This window comes from Magnolia sinica, chromosome 1 (genome assembly GCF_029962835.1).
Source record: "Magnolia sinica isolate HGM2019 chromosome 1, MsV1, whole genome shotgun sequence".
NCBI lineage: Eukaryota > Viridiplantae > Streptophyta > Magnoliopsida > Magnoliales > Magnoliaceae > Magnolia > Magnolia sinica.
Window position 1 is genome coordinate 3,940,210 of NC_080573.1, and position 23,078 is coordinate 3,963,287.

The 23,078-nt window shown below is 41.5% G+C and overlaps 1 non-coding gene across 1 annotated transcript; it reads left to right on the forward strand.

Annotated features, from left to right (window-relative positions):
- The first annotated feature begins 2,177 nt into the window (after positions 1 to 2,177).
- Positions 2,178 to 2,284, forward strand: LOC131223450 (small nucleolar RNA R71). The gene has a single exon (XR_009160458.1). It is a non-coding gene; the product is annotated as a small nucleolar RNA R71 (small nucleolar RNA).
- The last annotated feature ends 20,794 nt before the right edge of the window (positions 2,285 to 23,078 follow it).

Here is a 23,078-nt window from a genome sequence, read left to right on the forward strand (position 1 = left end):
GGAGGAGGTACTTCAAAATAAGGGTTCTCTCGGTCCGTGACAACTACCGAAGTATTGTCTTGCGAGGCATCCACTATTTCTTGTATCATAAGATCGTTTGAATCTGCAAAGTGTGCCAAATAATTATCTAAAGAGTCGAAACATTCAGTTGAAAGGAGTTCATTCATCCTATCGAGATCTGTGATGATATGTTTAATAACTCCTTTATCTTCTTCAAGATTAGAAATGAACATACTCTCTTGTTTGTTCTCAAGGTGAGATGAAATCACCACTGGGTATGTCTCTTCTTGATCTAAATAGGCATATTCTAAATCAGAGGGTAAAGGTTTTAGGTCAAGCTTCGGTAGCTCGAGGTTAGACGACAGAGGCACGACATCAGTTTGGGGCAATTCTTTAAATTGTGGCCTCCACTGGTTAACTTCAAGTACCGGCGCAGTATCAAGCAAGGCACACGTCTCCCTAATTATGTCATCATCCAAGTCATGGGAGTGTGCTAGGCACATCTCTAGAGGGTCAGAGGATAAAGTTAGAGGCGTTCTATCTTCCACGAAAGAATCAATCATGTTAATGTCATAGAAATTGTCATCATCCTCTGAGTTTCTGCCGTTATTGAAAAAGATGTTTAACTCCAATGTCATATTTTTGAAAGACATAGTCATAACACCATTCCTGCTATTGATAATTGCATTTGAAGTGGCAAGGAATGGGTGACCAAGAATGACGGAAATCTGAGAGCTCATGTTATTGATGAGTTTAGTGTCCAGTATGATAAAATCTATAGGGTAGTAAAATCTATCAACTTTGACCAACACATCCACAATTATCCCTCTTAGTACATGAACAGAACGATCAGCAAGTTGTAGTGTGGTTAGAGTGGGTTTTAATTCACCCAAGCCTAACTGTTTGTATACCGAGTAGGGAATCAAATTGACGCTCGCTCCTAAGTCAAGAAGTGCGTGATCAATTCGATAGTCCCCGATTACACATGATATGGTTGGGCTACCGAGATCTTTGAATTTCTGCGGCACGTCTTGCTTCAGGATGACACTCACTTTCTCAGTCAAGAAGATCTTCTTTTGAATACTCTGTCGTCGTTTGGTCATGCATAGGTCTTTCAGGAATTTGGCATATAAAGGTATTTATTTTACGGCATCAAGTAGAGAAATGTTGACTTTCACTTATTTCAACACCTCTAGAATATCCTGAGAGTTAGAGAGAGGTTTTGGTACAACCAACCGTTGGAGAAATGGAGCAACTAGCTTCTCTAGAAGTTTCGGTTCTAATTTTTGTTGGGCATCACTAGATCCATCATTGTTGTCCTCTTCTGACTCTTGAGGCTTTTCAAGCCTAACCGGAAGGGTTTTATCAATAATCTTCCCACTCCTAAGAGTGGTGATGGATTTAGTGTGCTTTATTTGATTTGAAGAGCTTGGGTTGCCAACTTCATATTGCAGCTTTGGTTTGGGAAGAGGTTGAGCTGGGAGGCTCCCCTTATTCCCAATCGTGTTTTCAGCCTTAAGTCCTTGTAAAGTTTTGTTAAGGTCTTGCAAGACTTGTAGCATATCCTGATTGAACTGATCTTGTTTTTTAAAATGTTTTAAAATCAGATCCTCTTGAGGTTTCTCTTGTTGTTATTGTGAAGTCTGATTAAAGAAACCTTAAGGGGTATCAGTTTGTTCATTCTTTCAACTAAAATTTGGATGATTTTTCCCACCAGGATTGTACGTATTAGAGGTAGGTCCATTGAAAGGTCTTTGATAGTTATTTACGGCATTGGATTGCTCAGTCAGTACCTCTTGAAAGGCAGATATGGTTGGACAATTTTCAGTTGTGTGACTGTTACAACCACAAATACCGCAAACAACTTCCTTACCCTTGTCCTTCCTTGATTCCATGGCCTCGAATTTCTTTATGAGATTAGCCACTTTAAAATTGAGATCATCATCCTCTTTTAGAAGGTATACTCCACCCATTTCCTTTGATTGAGTGGGCCTAGAAGTGGTATTTGATTTTGGGTATGTGTCCCATGTTTGTGTGTTTTCAGCAAGTCTATCCAAGTAATCCCACACATCATCGACATTTTTATTCATAAATTTCCATTGCACATTGTCTCGACCAATTGACGCATGGAAGATGTCAGTCCATCATAGAAAAAGTATGTAATGTGCCACGTTTCAAATCTGTGTTGTGAGCATGAGCTGACAAGGTCCTTGAACCACTCCCAACATTGGAAGAATGTTTCATCCTCCTTTTGGGCGAAGTTCATAATTGACTTTTTAAGGGTGTTCATTTTGTGATATAAAAAAAATTTCTTTATGAACTCCCTTGTCATGTCATTCCATGTGCAATAGATCGGGGACATAGTGAATGTAACCACGTCTTAGCTTTCTCTTTCAAAGAAAAGGGAAAGAGTTTCAGCCTGACCGTGTCCTCAGACACGTTAGGAAAGTATAAAGTGGCTATGAATTTCATCAAACTCTTTCAAGTGTAGATACGGATTTTCAGATTCAAGCCCATGAAACTTTGGAAGGAGTTGAATCACCCCTGGCTTGATATTCATGTGTCCCGTATTTTCAGAAAAAAACTATGCATGAGGACATACTCACCCCTGCCTATTGTAAATAATCTCGTAAAGTACGAGGTGGGGGTGCTTGATGCACCTTATTCTCATCCTGGATGTTCTCCACCCTAGGTTGGGGTAGAAGAGGTTGATTTGTGGTCATAATCTTAGTTAACTCTGAGGATCTCAAGTGGTGTCTAATCCTACGATGGATAGATAACCCCTCAACCAATCATCCTTGAGACGTAGAGTGTTGTCACGAACCCACTTGGGCATGAAACACTCACAACCCTCAATTCAAATTCTAAACCTATATCTAAAAGAAAGGAAGAAATACAAATCTAGAAAATAAGAGAAAAAAGTTGAAAGGAAGTTACCAAATTAGAAGTCCTAAATTAAGAACCTGCAAAACAAAACAAACCAAGTTAATTTCTACAGATAGAAAGTCTAGAAATAGCAGGAGATCCTAAAGTAAACTAGTTTCTAAAAAAAGAAAATTTTCTAAAAGGATTTATCTTTAGAAACTTTCTAATTCTAGGATTTCTTCTAATTTAGAAACTAATTGTCTTTCTATTTTAGGTTTAGAATTTTCCTAATTTGTTTTTAGAAACTTTTTAAAGATAAAACCTAATCTAAAATAGGAAATAAAAAGACTAGAAAATTAGAAAGATATTACCAATTTAAAATGTGTACGTCAAGGTCCTACAAAACAGGAAAACAGATTAGTTTCTAAAAATAAAAAAAATTCTAACCTAAAATTAGAAAATCCTAGTCTTATACTAATCCTAAAACTAGTTAATCTCAGAAAAACGTAACCGTCAATCCCCAGCAACGACGCCAAAAACTTGTTCACTCCCCAAGTATAGGGTTGTGACGTAGTAATAAACTCAGTGAGACCGAGGTCGAATCCACGGGAACTGAAACCTGTACGTAATCTGAAACTAACTAGAACTAGAACTAGACTAAGATGAAATCTAAATCAAGTAAATATGAGAGAATAATGGTGAAGTATTACTCTAAAACTTATGAAAATAAAGGTGGGAACTAGGGTGCCAAGGATCCACTTGTAACAATTGGGAAGCTACCTTATATTGATTCAGGGATACAACTGGAATCAGAGTCCTATCCTATCCAGTTGATAAGAAGAGATTTGTTAGATCTCTGAACTTCTCATGGATTAATCATCAATAAATAAGAGTGGTGAAGATTTGGAACTGATTCCGTCACCTAACCATGCCCAAGAGACTATGGCAAACAACAATAATTTACCAATCCCACAGCCAATCATGAGAGAATTGTGAAAGTTAGGAAGGATTCCGTCACCCTACCATGCCCATGGGACGATAGTGAACAACAGGTCTTACTAATTTCACAATCTCAATAATGAGAAAAACATACTTAAAGCTATCGCAAATCCATTGTAATTTGAGTCACAACAAACCATTAAAAACTAAAAATATACCTTCATAAATAACTAGAATCTATAAGAGTTCAACAAAACATGAATCAAAGCCAAGCAAACGTCCCAATTATGTTACAAGCTTCACCTCTTAGCCCTATCTAAGAGGTTTAACTCAACATGATTAGGCTCAACATCTTAAAAGAAATATTAAAAAGAAACAGAAACAAAAAACTAAATAAATATTACTTTACTCTTTCTCTACCTCTGCCCACGTCTCTGGAAAATTGAATGCCTTCTCTTTCTCTCTCGTCACCTTTTATAAGTAATAGCAGTCGGTGGGAGTGGTTGCTGTAACAGGGTGTAAACCCACTCTGTTTACGCAACAGAAATTTTTAGAAACTCTTACGCATCGATGATGATTGGTGGGCCCATAATCTGACTTATCAAAGAAATTCACGCCGTCCGTTTGTTTTCCCTCGAAAAACCAGTCAGGCTTGATCAGTTTTAGATCAGATTCGTTGTGGCCCACGTGATTGATTTTGCAGCAAAGACTCTGCCGTTCAATCTTACATTTAAGACTTCATGTACCTGCAATGCTTTCATGGGATAAAATGGACACCTAGGTGATGGTCACGCCCCCCCTCTAGACACAATGGACGGTCCCGATCATTGAAATGGATGATGGGTGGGGCCCAATGTCAAAACCCAATTGCAAACACGTCCGTCCCTGGACGTTTTGCGCAAGAAAACAGTTTTTGAAAAGTTTTGTTCAAAAACTAGGTGGGGCCCACTTTTGATGATATTTTCGGAGATCTACTCCGCTCATTATTTTCTCAAAAATGTGTAAGCCCATGGGTCAAAGTATGAAGTAAATCTGAACTCTAAGTGGGCCACACCATCTACCTGTGATGAGTCAATACCGAATGTTGAAGCAAACCTCTTCTTACTTACGTGCATGCATATAGAGTTTTGGTTATTTACAAATTTGCCACTCTCCCTTCTATAGACGCATGTGGTTCGTTTCTCCCTACCGCACCATCCAAGAGAAGTGAAATTTGACGAATATCCACTGTTTTTCATGCTCTTTCCATCGGTTCAATTTAGGTCCCGATCTCCCAAGGATGTACAAGATGCTTTCTTAATGGTTATTGTTTGATTTTGTCCATCGGGTTACTTAAACACTAATCCAAGGTCCGAATTTTGACGTGTACGGTTAATTTATGGTCCTCAAGCCATATATGAAGTTTCGAGCCCAACGGATGGTGGGAACCCTGTGATCTTATATTCTGACTGACTTTTCAAACCTCTTTAGTGTGACGAACATGATTTTCTTAAATCTCGGCCATGTAAAATCGTCGATCTCGGTCACCTGGAGTCCGTCCCTTGCCTTGATGATTCCTGAAGCATTAAATTCATGCTTTTAGCACCCTTTTTCAGTCTATGCTCCTAAATTCATCTTGCAGCACAAACACAATTAAAATATGGCATTGAACAATATTATATTCGTAAAATCATGCAATAACTGGGGTCTAATATGCAATATTTAACCGTCAAAAATAATCAAACAAGCTCAATATGGATAATGGCCCGTCTCGCTTTAGGGAGAGTGATAAATGGCTCAACAATGAAGCCTCTTTATTTCGAAAGCAGTCAATGTATATTGACTGTCCATCTCTGTAACTATATTGGTAATCAATGTATATTGACTATACATGTATATTGACTGTTCATCTCTGTAACTACATTGTATTGTATTGACAATCAATCCCCATGAATAACTACTGCTTAGATAAATAAGAAACAGAAAAGGAGAAAAGAGGAAAAGGAGGAAGAAAAAAAAAACATATGACAAACAGTCCCTCAATAGGCAGAAATAACTATGAGGACTACGCAACCACCTTTCTCAATCTTTGCAGGTAATCTAACTTTCGACAAAGTGGAGAGTCACTCACGACAAAGTCTCAGTGACTAAGGTGGTAGAATGGAAGAACGGGAACGAGATAGAGATCAAGATTGGCAGCTTGTTCAATGGAAGCAAGGAAGATCATCCCTCAGCCATCCTTTCTCAATCTTCACAAGTAATCTAACTTTCGACACAAACGTTGAGGACCTATCCCAAATTTTTGGGAGATTTGGGAAATTTTCGGACATTGCCATTCCATGGAACAGAGACCGTAACAGACCCCGTGGATTCGCTTTCATAAAATTCCTCTATGAACAGGATGCCCTAAATGTTGTCAATACCTTCAATGGCAAAAGGAATGATGGAAGAATCATCACTCTCGTGAAAGCTTAGGTCCAAAAGGAGGATCTCCAGGGCAACATCCACCAGAATACTTCTCCATTGCCCTCTGCACCCAGTTCTGGAGGTCGGTCCTATTCAAACATTATTAAGATTAGTAAATGCCCCTCACAGCCCAAACTTCCATCTTTGAATAGCCCGGGGCCATTTATAGTCACCACCAACAGCAAGGAAGTTAGGAGGCTGCAGGAAGAATTATCATCCGCTGTCATAGGGACAACTCAAAGCGAATCTGTCTCCATCCTACATCTTATTGACAGCATTCGTCAATCCTCTTTTACAGCCTCTCAGGTGGACATCGCTAGAATCTCCCCCATAAAATTCATTCTAAAGTTTCAATCCAGGAAGGTTATGTCCGCGTTTGCTGCAGATCTAAATCTTCTTCAGAAAATGAGACTGATTGAAGTCGCCACTTGGTACCTAGAAGCTACTATCTCGGAAAAAGGTAGGTGGATCAGATTATTCGGCATGCCGGCACATTCCTGGTACCTGTCTGCTATTGAAGATCTAGCTAAAACCTTTGGAGAGGTGGTGGAAATCGATAATGTGGCAAGATTATGGACTTTTCAAGCCTTTGCCAGAGTTCAGGTGATCCTTAAACCAGGAGTTGATATCCATAGCTTTCGGCATCTGAAGGTAGCCGGTCAATCCTTTCCTGTAATAGGGATCCTGGAGAATCTACCTCCATTAGTCGGACAAGTACCTCACCACCCGCCTCTCATGAGATCGCAAGAGTCCACCAAAGAATGGGTTACCAGATCTTTCCATCAGGACAGGGCCTATGTTTCTGCAAACCCACCTACTATTTGTGGAAATGCCCCACAAAACCTCCTCTCTTCGGACCCTACATCTATTTGTGAGATAGCCTCAACCCCCCATCCTCCTAACCTTCCCACCCACTCCACCCACTCCACTAACCCAAGGCCTAATCTCTTTTCATCCAACCCCGCCCCACCTACCCGCCCACATACAATAGGAACCTCTCCCACCCATCAATCTATGATCCCACAATTTCATTCAGTCCCACCATCCCAAAATGCCATCCTTCCTCAACAACCCCCACTGCTCCCACCTCCCCCTTGTCCATTCATCTCAACCCAGGCACAATCCCAATAGCCCCTCCATCCTACCTCCCCACATTTTCAAACCATGATTCCACCCCTCTGCCAGTTTTTATTCCAGCCCAAGGAGATGTTATTTGTCGTACTCATGTGATGAACGATCTTGAGGGAACAAATGTGGTAGAAAGTAATGTCAATCATCACTCCTGCGGATTAGTACCTAACCCCATCATGCAAGTACCACCTCTGGACTCTGGTTTTGAGTTCTAGCAGACAGATAACCACGAGCATCTCTCCATGTCCCATTTTTGTCTCTCACCAAACAATAAGCACAATGGGTCATCTAATCATTAGGTGAATGACAAAGACATTACTCCAGATTGCAGAACAACTGCGATGGATATGCAGACTCTGGAATTGATAGCAATCTTCAGAGAATCCAACCCAATTCAAACTGTCAACTGGACATTTCTAGTCCCTACTGAAACCTTTCTACCTGCCTGTAGCCATGGAGTTGAAGAAGGCCTTGCCCCTATGGTTTTACCCACCAACCCGCAACTTCCTAAGCCTAATGATAATCTCCTTTCTGGGCATATCAATGATGATCGGAGATCCAATCTCTACAATGCTCAGTCTAATCCTAATCAGCCAAATGGAACCCAAATGGGCAACATTTTTCAACAAGCCAGATACATTTTTAGTAGGAGGGAACATACTTGTTCAAGATCGGAAGGTAATTCTCCTATTCAATTCCAAAAGAAAGGCTCAAAGGACATTATAAGGAACAAATGCAGCATCTTAAACCTCTCCTTCAGGCTACATAGTCAGGCCATGGGAATTATCCCACTAGCCCTCTTGGACTAAAATAAACAAAGCGGAAATCAATCTCAGAGATCTTTCAGTGGACTTTTCTCCTTCCAACTCTTTGCTCAAGTTAGGAGGACCCTCCCCAATCAAGTGTGTGGATCTTCACATAGACAATAGAACAAGCAGCAACAGCAAAGACTCCCATCCTCCTCTGGACAGCCAAGAAAATCTTTCACACCATTAGGAACAGGACAGTCTCATTTCATATCCCCAACCTCCTCAGGACAATCTACAAGCTGGTAGATCAGCTGATCATAAAGACTCCCCCATTCCAAACCATCTTTAAGATAAGAAACAAGAGAGAAGGGGCTAGAAAATTTGCTAAACCAGGGATAGGATTGAATCAGGAAAAATGGGGTGGAAGACTGAGAAGGCTAAAGAGGAGGGTGATCAATTCAGGAAATGTAACTGATGGATAGTGCCCTCATTTGGAATGCGCGAGGGGTAGCCAACACAGCTACTCTCAGAACAGCTACCAGAATTGTTCGAAACCATAATGTTAAGGGTCGAATATTGCATATTAGACCCAAGTTATTACCGAATTTTACGAACACGATACTGTTTAATGCATTATTTTAATCGTGTTTGTGCTGCAAGGTAAATTTAGGAGCTTGGACTGAAAAAGGGTACTAATGTGACGCCCCAGTTTTCAGAACCCGAGTACTCAACTCGTATTCCAAAAACCCAGGAGTTAGCTATTGATAATGATGATCAACCAATGAATCAAAGTGCAATATAGTGGAAATGAAAATGTAGCATACATATGATCCAAAGATGAGAACAATATTCAAGCCCACTCAACTGGGCATAACCTTAAGTCTCTCAAATTCTAAAAGTACTGGAATAAAAATAAAGGGCTAATCTACTGGTTCAGCCCAAAATAGGCGGCCACCTCCTGTTGCGGTTCCTCATCATATAGCTCCTCCTCGACCACTACCGTCTCCAAGTCTGTCGCGTACTCATCGGCTCTAGTACCTGCATCCTCTTTACGGCTAAACATTGATGAATGAGTGGCCAGCTCAGTGTGATCTCCCCTCAAGATTTTACACCGCCGCCCTAAACAAGTAATAGCATAAAGACATTCAGATAATCTAAAATACAGTAGATGCAGTCTTGTTAAATGTATGGATGCATAAAATGTAATCGTCAGCCTAGGTAAAACATCCAGACGGCCTGTGCCCTAGGTAAAACATCTAGATGAACATTGGGCTCGTCACCCATGATTATGACTAGTCATCAGTGCAATACTCAGCGTAATCGCATGGGCATGATGATCAAAGTCATCATCATAAATTGAATGACTGGCCATTAGCGCAACACTCAGCGTAATTGCATGGGCATAATGATCCAAGCCATCATAATATGCCATGTATATATGATTAGCCAAGTCATTATTAGTCCAATTACAATCAACCAATTTAAATAAGCTCACGGTCACTATGGGGAGCGCATGGCTTAGCGTAGGCCGATGGTTCGGGCATAGTGTCCCATGACCACCATCCCCAACCCATGAGGCTTCCGTCTTAGGGTGTATATAGTACCCACCAACATATGGTCAATCAATTCAATGTAAAAGGGCCACCACCAATGCCGACTGGGGGTGAAAGGTTGAAATCACTAAATATGGCGATTAAAGTATTACGGCATGGATGGTTCAAAGATGGGTAAACAGCGGTATCGGAAAGGTTAGAAAAATTCACCCCAAATCAGTTAGGTGAAACCACACATGAATGATAAGCCCCATGGTCAAATGGGAACAACCAAAACCTCCATGTTGGGGGCCTATGCACATCACAACTAGTCCATTTATACCCTAAGCACAGACTCTCCTTTGCTAGGACTCCCCATGGAGAGATTTCAGCATTATGTGTGTCACATCATTATATCAGCAACATATATCTTATCATGACTAGGGAATAAGAAATAATACATATATTTTTATCAAAACACTTTAATCATAAGATACATGACATGAATGGTTGAATCATTCACCTAGGCACTTCAGAGTATATAATTAAAAGTCTAAACGATAGTAAGCATAGGAATCATTTTGTTAAATAGATAGGTTAAGTGAATACAGTCCATTTTCACACACAATTTATCATTAGTCTAACTAACCATTAAAATTAACAAAACTACTATTTCTAGTCTAGTTAGGGATGAAAAGCTTATGGGGAGGAAAATCATCACCAGGAAAGTCATAGTACGTCCCTTGATGCGAATTTCCTCGAGAAGTTAGTGGCTCCATGTCACTCAAATAGTTCCCTAAAGAATTTCCTTGCATTGGTCCGATAAGTTCTCAAAGTTTTAAGACACCAAATGGTCGGTTGAATGGCCCAAAATCACGATGGTCCGGCTCTCATTGAGAGGAGTCCAGGCCCAACAATGCTTGCCCCAACGAGTGGGCTCAATCTGGGCCTGGCCTGACCTATCAAATCGAGCCCCGAGGTGGCCTTCCAGACTAATTGGGGCAGTCCACCAGATCGTGCAGAGTGCGGCCCACCAGATTTTACACAAGGTGCAACCCACCAGGTTTTACACAAGGTGCGGCCCACTCGTCATACACATGGTGCCGCCCACCTGCAGCTTGCTGTAGTCGGCCCAGTTCTGGGCTGATTTTCAGCCCAAAAATCTATTTGGTGCAACCCCACCTGAGGGCTGATATTGGCCCTAGCCACGACCCACCTATTACCCTGCATTCAACCTAATGCCCATTTGAACTAGGGCCGGTTATTGCTTTGGAACAGGGCCTAATTACAGGCCATTTTTGGGCCTAATTGAGACGTTCATGGGGGCCCTTCTCAGTACACAGCATGGCTGATCTCAGCCCTTGCTTGAAGGCTCGATCAGGGATTCATGTGAAGCCTTCTGTTAAGTATGGTGAAGCCCACCTGGTTTGGCCGTGAGGTGCGGCCCACTGAGATTTAAATCTCAGGTGGGACCTATAGCTATATATGGTGTGGCCCACCTATTTTTAAACAAGGTGCGGCCCACTCCTACTTCCTTGCTGTAATCGGCCCACATAGAGTTGGCTTTCAGCGTTAGACCTAACCCAGATCTCGGCCATTGACTGACCTAATCCTGGCCCCAAATAGAGCCTTGTTATTGGCCTGATCCAGGGCCCAAGTTATCGCCTGGATAGGAGCCATTTTCAGCTGTGTGGGAAGGCTATTCATGGCCTAATTTTTGGCCTATTTACACGGCCAGATGAGGCCATTTTTTTTCTCGAAAAAGACACCACTCGGGCTGCCTCTGATGTTAATCATGGCCTGTTAATAGTCCCGGCATCACTCGACCTATGGTCCAGCTGCAAAGCTAGTGCATGGACTCGAACCAGGGCCTACTTGAGGCCCGATTTCTTGTCCAGATCATGGCCCACTTGTTGGCCACTCTCAGCCTAATACAGAGCTCGTTCAGGAGCTTGCTTACTGCCACAGTTTCAGTCTTATTTCATCTCAAGACAAAGCCTGGTGAAGGCCTGTTTCTTGGCCCAAATCACAGTCATTAAGAGGGTTGGTTTTGGGGCTAAGACGCAGATGTTGTTGGGTCAGATTTCAGTCTGGGACAGAGCCATAGATCAGCTCAGCTTTGGCCCAAAACAGGGACCCTCTTCAAGATGATCTTTCAGTTCGTCCCACAGCCATTGTTTAGCTTGGGCCTGGACTGAAACAGAGTCATTTTTCAGCCTTGTTCTGGGCATGATCACAGCCATTACTTGGCTGGTTTCCAGCCCTAACTACGGCCACCATTTAGGCCTGTTGTCTGCCTGAAACCTGGCCATTGTTTGGCCGGTTCCAGTTCAGAACAAAGGCACTGTGTGGGCAAAAGGAAAGTCCATTTTCCAGCTTCAACAGAAACCACAAAAGAGATGGTTAACCTGACTCAACGCAATTCTGTCTCTCACTTCTTTCTTGTGGTGCAACTGTGGGTCCACACTGACATGACTCAGCCAAGTTTCCATGATTGAGACGGTGCAGGGTTGTAACGTCTCAAAAAAATCCATACAAGGACCCGAGTACCACCTCAGGCAGAAATCACCCAGGACCAAATCCTTTAGAAATTAAGCTAGTATGAGCAAGTGCTAAAGTAGAGTACTTGTGAAATTAGCACTAATCACTTTAAATATGATCTGTAAGATCCAAAACGTGCAAAATCATTGACGCTACATTACCCTAAAATCTAGAATCAATCCCTAATCCCGTTTGCTCTCGGGAGCACACTGAAACTCCGTATCGGACCTGGACCGCACGTCAAAAGTCCGATTACCCCGAAACCATACGGCTATGACCGCATTATTGGACTTGACAACCCTCTCGAAAATCAAGTCCTAATTGTGTCTAGAAATACAAAACTTAAGCCTGGAGCAAAGTGTGTGAGAAACGTGAATATATTTAAAAGTAAATTCTGAATTTAAGTTAACTAAATCATGTCGCTTGTGGGCCAAATACAAGGATTCAGATTGTCAGAATCTGACCCAAATATACCCTTAGATCAGGAAAAATTTCTCATACATGGCAATGTACTTGTGGCCCTGATCGAGTGACGATGACCGTTGAACTAAAACTGGTCTGCCACGGTCGATCTGTAAACCCGATCAGAGCGAAAACTTAGTTTGACCTAGATCCATGGTCAGGGAGCTTAAGTCTGACCGCACGTGAAAAAGGAGCCACCAGAAGTGCTCCGATGGGCTGAAACAGACACCCTTTGGATATAACCTAAGTATACCTTGGCCTTGGGGCCATTTCCATCAGTCGTGGGCCTATATAAGGACCTTAAACCCTCTCTCTCTCACCTCATACGAATTTGAGAAACTCTAGGGGAGAGAGGAGAGAAAAGAGAAGGGAACAGAGAGAAAGTGAGAGTGAGAGTGGGAGTTAGTTGTCGGGGTCTTTCCTTGACGCTCCACGTGCTTAACCACCATCCTTGTATCGCTATACGGGCGATTCTGACACCGTACTTGGGTAAGGAATCCTAATCCTAACCTGTTTTAGGGTTTTCAACTATTGTATTAGATGAAATAGCTAACCTATTCCCTAATATAGGTTGTTGTGGTGCCGTAGACACAGACTCAGTATACAAACTGAGTTCGATACGCGTTTACCGGTAAAAGGTGCAGACTATGAACGTATAGGTTATGGTTTTCAAGGCTTTCAATGTCGGTTAATGGTTTATTACTGATGTGGGTGCTATTTCACATGTCAAATGCGATGTTTGTTTCGCGTTTCAGATATATATGAACTATATTGAGTTTAGTGTATTCTATGTATTTGTAGAAAGGATCATATACGTATGGAATTTGAAAGTGTGTTTGCCATGATTAATTGTCATGTGTTCATACTAGTTATACGTGTAACAACTCCTTGGCAAAAGGATTTGCCCCAGTATATGTTATGGCCAACATACATTGTGTATGTTAAAAAGGGGTAGTCTAAGTGTTCGTAAAAATGTCTGAATGAGCAAGTACTTGGCATCAGGTACTTTATATGAGTGTTGAGATAAGATTCTCAACTATCTTGACTATGCGTATGATTTTCTCCATGCAACTTATATTATATTGTCTTTTTACTTATGAAATGCGCATGTGTGAATTTCTGTGTATGTTGTATTTCATAACAAGCTTAAATGGTTGTAGGATTGGAATTATGTGTTTATTACTGCTTTGACTATTTCATACGAATACTTGTTGGAATTGGATATGTTTGGGACTACAATATAGTCCAGGCAATCGATAACAGGCCCTGATTTAGTGGCTGAGGTTGTTTTCGCCCCACATGATGTGTTCGATGAGTCCGAGCCGTACTTCAGTTGTCGACAGTGGTTAGGCCACACAGAGTGCTCGTGCATTTCATGTCGATCAATTCGATGTGTGCTCGTACCGGTCGAGCTCGTTAAGTAACCCGATTGACCCGATGTATGTTCACCATGTATGGACGCTGCTGCTTGAATCTAAGGTACCAAACTCACCAGTGAAAACCCTTTAACCTTGGTACCTCGATCCGCTAAGACTCATGAGCTAGGCATGGTGGTATGGGACACCGTGGTTGAGCTGTCAGCCTACGTTGGGGTGACGAGCCTCCCCGTAGTGTCCAGTAAACAACACAGCCTCGTGAGCCGAATACGGTAGTATGGGACACTATATTCGAGCTGTCGGCCTACACTGATGAGGTGACGAGCCCTTTGTAGTGACCTCGAGCATACTCTAAGACTGCATAGAGGCGACGACCATTTCCATATCAACAAGAGTACAAATTAGGCCTACACTAATAAGGTGACGAGCCCTTTGTAGTGACCTAGAACCGTAATATCATATGAGATTTACTAGGACTGACAACCTTAGAATGGATCATCGTTTGGGAATTGATATAAGGGAGGTACCTTAGCTTCCCAATTCTGTTGTATGAAAAGGACTAATAAGAACTTGGCAATCACGCTCATGCACCGCACTGCATGTGCCGTTTGGCGTTGAGTAGAGAACACGAGGAAGTAACTGACATGCGCCACCGTTAGATGAAGATCACAGAGGGAGTGCAGGAGAGGGCATACATCATTTATTCATACCATTCTTGCATTAATCAGAGTACTTAAGGATGTTTGATTGTATTATTTTATCATTAGTGCTTGACTGAATTGAGAACATGTTAATCTTTGCTTTATTGTTCCACTGAGTTGATCACTCACTCCCACGTTACGGGACGGTATTTTAAACACCAACCAGACTCTGTCTTAGTTGCAGATGGAGACCCGACTAATGAGGAAGAGACGGACTTCGTAGACGATGAGGATGTTTTCTCATATATGCAGTATTCAAGCGGGTTTATATAGACCGCTTTGATCGGTGGGGCTTCAGGGTCATACTTGTGGACTATCACATTTTTAAAAAAAAAATTGTATTTTAAAATAGTACTTGTAATTATTGACCTGGCAACGCATACATACTTTGGGGACCTATACTGGTTTATAAAGTTATATATATTCGTTTCAATCTTCCGCTTACGTACTACAATTGTCCCTGGATTATATTTTGTTGTTTTGGGCTTAATCTTATTCATGTTTTATGCACTAATACAAACAACATGCAACCATCATTAAATATGTTGCATAAGTGATGTGTTGGAACTCGAGAGTTGGGTTTTACTCGACCCCCGATTTTCAGGGCGTTACAAGTTGGTATCAGAGCATGATTTAGATTAAACCAGACCTGGGTTATGGTCACACGATGTGTGCTGACGCATTTAGACCTTGGTTGGTGCGAGAAAAGTGTAGGAACAAGCTTAGGTTTCCCAGTTTCGCCAATTGGCGAAATTTACCGAAAACGATCGCTGAAATCGGGTCTGTACATATCTGTGATAGCTTGAGACAACCCCGGATCACCCTTAGACCGTCTATTGACGGGTTTAGACCACGATTTACCACATCCCAGCCTTCAGCAATCAATAAATGTGAATATACATCAGAAAATACACGTAATGACCTGAAACGACTCAAAGGGAAGTCGGGGGTCAAATGGGACACCTCCAGGGGGACCTAGGATGGGACCCACACATTTTTAAGGTCCAAGGGGCAGGAGGACCTCGCCCCACCAGCGAGCCATCACCGGTTTGTCAAAAGGTTGGCGAGGGCCTCGCCGGTTCCGCGAGGCCTCGCCGCCTGGCGGGCGGGTTCGGGCCGACGCTTCTAGGGGGTTGTATGACCCACTGATGTATGTTGGGTCGATTTTAACCCCCCCCCCCATAATACTCCCCCTCTTCACAACATACCCCTCCAAGCTCTCCCTTTTCTTCAAAAACTCTTATTTCTCTCTCAAATCTCCCTTCCATCCACCCATTTCCTCATTTTCCTTCAATACACACACCCCTCCACCATTTCCTATCAAAACCCTCTCCTATCTCTCTCTTTTCCTTCGATTTGAGTGCATAAATCTCTCATTTGTGTCTCATATACCTCCAAGCCCAACAACCCATCTCATTCCCACATATCATTCCACTCCAATGGCTTTATTCGAGCTTGTGACGGCCATTTTCTCGATTTCCACCATCATCTTTATCATGGGAAAGAAAAGGCCTCCGGTGGATGAAGCCGGGCCTAGTAGCCCTACTAGTTCAAGGAGGCTAAGAGGCATCACCGCTAGTGCAAGCGTTAATCGAGAGATAAGGACTAAGCGGGAGCTTGATCCCAGGGCTCTCCTTGAAAGAATCCTTCTGACGGATATGTCTCATGGGAGATTTCATGGTCGCAGGGTCCTTTTTGAAGCTCATGTGGATGAGAGGCTCTTTGGGCAATATCTGGTGATGGACTGCCTGGTCGAGGCCTGGTGGGATCCCGTATTTAAGGGCGAGTACAGCGTAAATGTGGGCACAGTCCGAGCCTTCTACACCCACATTCGAGAGCCTATGCTGGAGCCCTTGCAGGTCAAGATCCCAGTGGGTAGAGATCGGGAGGCCACAATTGATGCTGGCTTGATAGCCCGACTCATGAGAATGCCGCTTGGCGAGGCCCATGCAAGGAAGAAGAATTTGAGGAGTGCACGTGAAAGGGATCGCCGCACGCGATTCCTTTGTAAACAACTGGCCCACTGGAATCCAAACAACAGCGTCCTAGCAACCAATATGACTGACGACTTCCGTCTGCTCCACCATATCTTCACGTACAATATGTACCCCAGGTGGAGCAACCGCAGTGAGTGCACCCACCTGATGGTAGATTTCCTATACCAATTGGGGCAGGGAGCAAGGTTGTTCGTGCCTACTTATGTTCTGCGACAGATAGTTCTTATCGCACGCTCTACTAGAGCGTCTGATTCGTTCCCATTCGGCCGACTCACATGCAAGCATGTGAGTTTTGCTACAAACTTGGGGCGGAAATGCCGGTGCCGACCCATTATATCAACGAAACTACTCTCAATCAGATGGAAATCGGGTCATGGCAGCGGCAAGCCCGACTTGATGAGAGTGAGGATAAGACAGCTATGTGAGGAGTATGAAAGCGAAGAGGAAAATAGAGAAGAGATAGAGGAGGAACAGGAAGAAGAAGAGGAGCCTCAGGACACAGATGAGAGCTCCCCTCCTACGACATTGGAGCCTGACACTGAACGGGCTGCTAGGGAAGCCAGCTTAGCTCGGCTTGAGGAGGGCCAGGCGGCCCTGCGATAGGAGATTATTGATGTCAGGGCCCTCGTGAAGCATATTTTCTTGTTTAGTCCCTGCACATCTGCATGCACACACATATATGCCTTATATTGCATTAATAGGTGATCATGATCTCAGGCACTTGCAAAAAATGATTTACAGTTTAAGTGACAATCAAGAGACACATTTATTTGAATAGCTAGCAATGTTTTCTACACTCAACTAGAATTTTCATGGTAAATGATGATTCAAGGGAGATCTATATGAATCAGATTCTTGATCCTAATCTTAGCTGAGATTGTCTCACCATTCCCTCCCATAATATAAACAAAGCAGACATTGACTCATCATCTCACCTTTGTCCATAAGGTCATCCAAAAAAATACCAAAATCAATCCAATAACAACACAACAACTAGCTACGATGCGACGATTGCTCTAGCTAATAGCCTATGGTCACCACCTGCATCAAGTGCAAAGTCCACATGGAGAAAAGATCAAATATCATGACAAGGAAAGCTATGAAAAGAGAAAAGATCATATCTTCATGTCCAAGGATGTAGAACGATATAGGAAAAGAAATTCACTTTTTACAATGAGATGTATACGTCAAATCTAAGACTCAGTGTGTTAGATCTTTGAAAGTTTTGGTTTACTCTCTATTGCCATAATTGAAGCATACCTATAAAGATGAGAAGAAAAGAAAAAGATTTCACCACTTACCACCACTTATCAAACTAAAAACACCGAAACCAGAAGGAAGAAAAAAAGAGAAAATATCTAAGAGTGTTTTTTTTTTTTTTTGAAGCAACAAGATTTCATTAGAAAAGTGGTGAGATACTGCACCAAGAGTTGAGTTCTAGTGACATGTTAGAAGTTTTTGTAAACAAACTCTTTTCCATATGAAGCATCTCCAGACCTTGGTGTTATGCAAAAAGTGCATCCAGAGGATGGGAAACACCTCTCACTTTCATCCAAACTCAACAGTTGGTATAAAAATAAAAATAAAAAATTTGACATCATAACAAGATGTAAAATATGAACCACCACAAACTTCATCAATTTTTATCAGAAACAGTAATACAAAGTGGCAGCTGAATATAAACATGCATTCCAAATTAATGAGAACAGCCACGGCTACTTCCCTGTATGCCAACCTCGGCTTTAACTCCTCTAGAATTTCAGTACTATCTTCTCGACCGATTTCAAACGTACTCTTTTGATACAAGTGGGTAGATTGAGAACATGTTATAGGTGTGAACCACACATGAGAACCTCCACCAAGATCTAATGCAGAAGACATAATGATGCTGAATCTAACACTGCCAACTCCCAGGACAGGATACCTGTAATATGGCCAGCCTTCCATCACTAGATGGTAAACCAACCTTTATAATCTTGTCAAAACGACCATTTTAACAGAAAATTATATTATATTTACTCTAGAACTTAAAGGACAGTTCTTAATGCATGCCTGTGATGTTGAAACTTAATTTGAACCCATCCATCTTAGTTAGTATTTGAAGCAAACCTTGCACCCTTTCAGCGCCACCCTACAAGCCATATGTGAGCAAACCCATTATTTACCAACAGTGCCTAATAGTGATAGCTAAAATATAGAGGTAAGCAACTTTACATCTGGAATTTCCTCAAAATCATGAAATTTTGAAATAGAAGTGGCACCCTAAATAAAGGCTTTCAGCTATTGGAAACCACCATTGGTTGCATAAAGTGACATGAGGCGCATAAAGTAGATAACAACGATGAAGACTCCATGACAGCAAAACTCAATTTTGAAAGCAACTAATATGGTTTTTTTTTTTTTTTTTTTTAAAAAAAAAAAAAAAAACCACAGACTATACCATCCAAAATTTTTAGTAAAAAACCACGTCTAAGGATTATCCTGTCAAAAGATTCCAGCAAATCAAAACTGCATAAAAATATTTCATTTTTTCTTGGCATCCCTTAAGTCAAAAAACATGACAGCCATCCAATAGTATCTAAACCAGCCTTCTAAAACTTGTAGCATCTTAAGAATTAGGAAATGGGAAAAGATCTTTACCCGTCAATAGATGAGACTGTCACAGACATCCAACTACCTATCCACATTTTTTGCCCACTTTTTGAAAAACTAGCATTAATAGAAACTTAAATTTGCATGGAACTCCTACCAACCACCAAATGGGCAGTGGGGTATCTTGGTACAGAATCCCATGTCTACCAAAGGGAACGAGTGAGTCATGCTTTGGAAATTTATAACAAAGAGCAAAAATCAAAGCACCCGTTGCACATGAAACAATGGATTTTACATGTACCTAAAAAGCACGTTACAAAGATGTAAGACTGCCCACCAACCTAAGAATCTAGAATGAATGAGTAGAAGTAATTAAGAGATAAAGAGACAACAGTTAATTAAGATATGGTATCAAATGAGGGAATACAGATTCTATAAATTAGCTTATCTTAACTTACCATCCATAAATGCCCCCTTTGTGAGACAGTGCTCACATTGTATCTTGTATTGGGGAAATTGATCATTCTTGCAATTTAACACATCCAAACATGGCCTAAGATCAGCAGTACAGAATCTGCTGGATATCCATATCAACAGTACCAGAGCAGAAATTGTACTATGTTGATTGCTCTCCAATGCAATTGCTCTATTGGTATGTTTTTTTTATAGGTTTTTAACACATGCATTGAGAAATGAAGATGAACGAAAAATGCACCTATAGCCAGGATGTACAGTATATGAATGGACTGGATGAGAAGCTCGGCTTGTTCTGTTTGCAGTTGGAATTTCCGTATCCCTTCTCTGTAGCTGCTACCGAATGCCACTAGCAAAAAGATTGAAATGAGATATGTCAAAACTCATCATAAATTGCTTATGATTCAAAAAAGTCACTTTTGTTGGACAATCATAACCATCCATCCATTGCTCAGGGAAAGGATGGCTACAAGAATAGGGACAAATCACGAATAGGTTGGATCATCTGATCAATGTGATTTTTGAGCCCATAAAAATGTCATCTGGACTTTATAGGTAGTTCAGATTGATTTTTGAACCTAATTTGTTGTAGATAGTGTGGCCCACACCCCACTTAGAAGCAGTCAGGATGATTAGCTTGTGGTTGCATGCATCTGACTTTATGACACCCTTAACTAGGTTTTCTATTGTGATTACATGTAAAATATGCTATACTGTGGTGTTTCTCACCATCTTTATGAGATCCAAACCAATCATAAGGTAGCCTATAGGTTGAATGGGCCATAACCCAAATATATATCACACTGATTTAACAATCCTAACCATTCTATTATAGAACTTGTATGGAAAGAAATCATATGGTTATAAGAAGTGTCAAACAAAGTTAATTTGACCAATTCAATTTTTCCAAGCCAAGGGTTGGAATTGTCCAATCAGTCTGAATTTTGGGATATGAACCATCTAAGGTGGGGCCAACCTACCTGATGAGAGTTCAGATCTCATAAAAGTTTGCCACATACTATACAAAACATGCAGATCAATCAGAATATGAGATCCAATCAAGAAATTTAAGTTCATTAAAAGGTTGGAGCATGGCACAACATATTCATCATTTCAAAGTCCCATTTTTAATACCTTTGCAACATCAAGCACATGTTGGACAAGTACAGGATGCTTCCACCGCTCCCTATGGTGCAACATGCCTAACTCTTGGATTTGACTGATTCTTAGGATCCTTGGTGAAAATGTGACTGCACCTAATGGGCAGGGTGGATCTGATGATTTTTTTTTCCTACACAGCTCTCCGGCAGCGCAAGCAACTTTTTCGGTGTGCCTACACAAGTCAGCTAGCAGATTCCTATAAAATCCCAATATTATCCAAACAAATCATACTCTAATAGGTCACTATCCCTGAAATGCAAATCCATTAATCAATATAGAAAAACGAAAGATACAAACACATCACCTCTGCAACCTCAAATCCGATCCCGAAAATAAACAAAACCCACATCCGATATCTTCTCAAACCCAGATTAAAACAGCAAACCTAAATCAAATGTATGAATGTTCCCCCCTCAAACCAATCTCAAAAATCATCCAACATGATAAAAAACCAAAAACCCACATCGAATCCGCAAATCAAAATAGAGCAATTCCATACCAAATCAAATAAGAGATCCAATCAATCACCAAATCTCATGAGCTATTTAAACAAACAAGCAAACACCCAATTGAAAATCTCCATCAAAGCATTGGAACCAGACCCGATTCGACTGGTAACATCTTATACAATCCACATAAGCAATCAAAAGAAAACCCATCTCAGATTTCAGTCAAAGAATACAAACAGAAACGAGGAAAACAAACTTGAGGGAAAGTCTCGTTCTGAGCCCATATGCTTCTATCGTGTCCGATGAATGCCGCAGCCGTGAGAAATGGCTCTACCTATATAGAGATCTTCTTCTCCTTCTCCTTCTTATTCTCCTTTTTGCGGCGAAAGGGGTTTTTGAAGATTGAGAGATGGGTTTTGGGAGGTCTGTTGCATGCGGGAGAAAAGGGCAGACTGAGATGGAGAGGCCGAGTGCATGAGGGAGAGCGGGAGATCGAGAGAGGGCGAGGGAGATGGAGAGGCTGAGTGCGAGAAAGAGAGAGAGAGAGAGAGATGGAGAGAGAGATTGAGAGATGGGTTTTGGGAGGTTTGCTACGCGCGGGAGAAAAGGGCTAACTGATTTCTATTTGGGAGGGTGCGTTTCGTTTTGAGAGGGGCGCATGATGGACGGCCCATAAAGACTTTGGGTTTTAGGACCGTGGGGCCCACCGTGATGTATTTTATTTATCCATTCCGTCCATTAATTTTAAAATATTATTTTAAGTGTTTATGTAAAAAATGAGTCAGATCGAAGCTATAAGAAGACCACACAACATATTAACCATAGAAAATTAATTTTTATTATTTCTTATAGTGTGTTCGACTTAGACCTTTAATCTACATAATTTTTAGGCTCATCGAATGAAATTGTATATCAAAATTGATGGACAGCTTAGATCAAAAAAATATATTCAAATGGGCTCCATGGAGTCCCTTAAGCATTATCAATATCTAATAAGGTGGTGGCAAAGATGTAAGCTTTAGCTACGGATCAATCGGGTTTTAGCTACGGATTAAATTCGTAGTTTTGCTACTACGGATTTAATCCGTACCCAAAAAGTTTCAATGTCCAAGCCCCATGCTCGATTTTTTGGTATTGCGTGGTGATTGAATGCCTGCAATTGAAGATTTTCTACAACCCAGTGTAATATTTATTTGCCATCCAACCTGTTGGTAATGTCCCACAGACTTGGATGGAAAAAAAAAAACAAATAACAGCTTGATCCAAAATTCGTTGGCCCACAAGAAATTTTTAATGGTGGTAATTCAACCCTTACTATATGGTTAACCTGAGATTTGGATCTACCTCATTTTTTAAGACCATGGCCTAAAATGATCTGTCAAAATGGATGGACAGCACGGATATACAACACATACATCACATCGAGGTGGGTCCCATGATCAGGGCTTGACCGACTAAGCTGTTACCCTGCCTCACCTAATCGGCTAATCCTCACCGTGTATGCTGTGTTAGGTGTGATTTGGTGAAGTCTTACGATCAGACGGTCAACAAAGCGTGTGTTAAGGGAGAGCTGATCCAGTGTTTCCAGCGGAACACTAGCTGTCGCGCATAAACGTGGCATAGATCGTTCAGATCATGACCGTTCATCCTGTGGGGTCTTCCGC